The sequence below is a fragment of the Marmota flaviventris genome, chromosome 18 (assembly GCF_047511675.1).
Source record: "Marmota flaviventris isolate mMarFla1 chromosome 18, mMarFla1.hap1, whole genome shotgun sequence".
Classification (NCBI taxonomy): Eukaryota; Metazoa; Chordata; class Mammalia; order Rodentia; family Sciuridae; genus Marmota; species Marmota flaviventris.
Genome location: NC_092515.1, coordinates 18007291 through 18009114, shown reverse-complemented (window position 1 = coordinate 18009114; position 1824 = coordinate 18007291). Strand labels below are relative to the sequence as shown.

At 40.4% G+C, this 1824-nt stretch overlaps 1 pseudogene; it reads left to right on the top strand.

Annotated features, from left to right (window-relative positions):
- The first annotated feature begins 277 nt into the window (after window positions 1-277).
- On the top strand, window positions 278-398 carry LOC114097555 (small nucleolar RNA SNORA51; annotated as a pseudogene).
- The last annotated feature ends 1426 nt before the right edge of the window (window positions 399-1824 follow it).

Genomic DNA, 1824 nt, shown 5'->3' with positions numbered 1-1824 from the left:
TAGCAACACAAAATGGATTAAAATACCTCCTCTATATGTTTTCAGGAGATACACAGGTGGATTAAAATGGGCATTGATGAATAGCACCGGCACTGCCTTGTTTGAGTCTCCAGGAGTGCTGTTAGGGTTTGGATCTGGAATGTCCTCCAAAACTCATGTGTTGAAAGCATCGAGGTTCAGAGGTGGGGTTTTTAGGCAGTGATCAGAACATGAAGACTCTGATCTCATCAGTGGGTTAATCTATTTGCTGGATGAATCCATTGATAGCTGAGTGGATGGCCTCCTGGTGATTGCCATAGACTATGTGCTTACACTGTACAGAAAGAGGAGGCAGAGGACATTTACCCCACAAACACCTCAGACCAGGCCTGATCTACATTGTGAATGGGGGCACTTGAAAAAAAAAAGATGGCTGAATGTACTACTGGAAGGTGGGACAGTTGGAGAAAGCAGGTCACTGGGGGCATGCCTTGAAAGGGTTGATCTTCTCCCTGTGAAATGTTCTCACTGTGAAATGTTCACAGTGTTGGTCTTTGACACATTGGAAACATTGCAACACAGTTTGGGACCAGGAAATTTATTTGACTTCCTTACCAAAAGGGCTTACAGAATGTCAGGTCCTTTGGTTTACAGTCTGCAGGTGCAATGAAATAAAGGAAAACTAACTCATGGAGTAGTTTAAACCATGAATGAGTGAGCTGAGCAAATGAGCCGTTGGGCTTCTCATTCTTTTCTTGTGACCAGGGAGAGCCCTACATGTCAGCAAGCAGGAAATTTCACTATAAAAATACAAGATGTTTTTCTCCTGTTAATGTTTAACTTTCCTTCCTGGATAGTGTCATAATTTTCTTGGAAAAGTTCTGTTTGCAGAACTGAGATGCTAGTGGGCTGTGTGTAGCACGAGTTGTTTTGAACGTTCCTACACCTGATTGATTTCCTCACAAAATCTGTCTAGAGAAGAGTGTCCCCAAGAACAAGATGGAGCCATAGTACAGAATGGAGTCACTCATGGCTGTCAATTTGCTTCACTGTGAACTCCACAAGGGTCCAGTTTTATGGCTCTCAAATTGCCAAATGGGAGGGATCTGCAATTGCTAGCTGGAGTTTGCAGAGGAGGCAGGATTTGAAGTTTTTAGGATTGACTGATTAAATATCTCCATCCTAGGTCTCAGGATCCCCACTCCTTTTCTGTCATGTTTCTGAACTTATCAAGAAATAAAATCTGCTCTAAAATCAGGAACAAGACAAGGATGTCTACTCTTACCACTCCTGTTCAGTATGGTTCTCAAAACTCTAGCCAGGGCAATTAGGCAAGAGAAGGAAATTAGAGGGATCAAAATAGGAAAAGAAGAAGACAAATTATCCCTGTTTGCCTATGACAAGATCCTACTTCTACAAGACTCCAAGAACTCTACCAGAAGACTTCTAGGGCTGCTAAATGAATTTAGCAAAGTATCAGGAAGGTTAAAGATCAACATTCATAGGTCAATCGTTTTCCTATACTCCAATGGCAGCTCTTTTGAGAAAGAAATCAGGAAAACTATCCCTTTCATAATAACCTCAAGAAAACAAAAAACAAAAACCAACCAAACAAACAAAAAAAAAAAAACCTTGGGAATTAAATTAAAAGAAGTGAAAGACCTCTACAATGAAAATTATAAATCACTGAAGAAGTTGAAGAAGACCTTTTTAACATCTCTAGTTATCAGGGTAATAATGGAAAGATCTCTTATGCTCTTGGGTAGGCAGAATTAGTATTGTCAAAACGGCCATGGTACCAAATGTGATATACAGACTCAATGTAATCCTCATCAAAATGCCAAT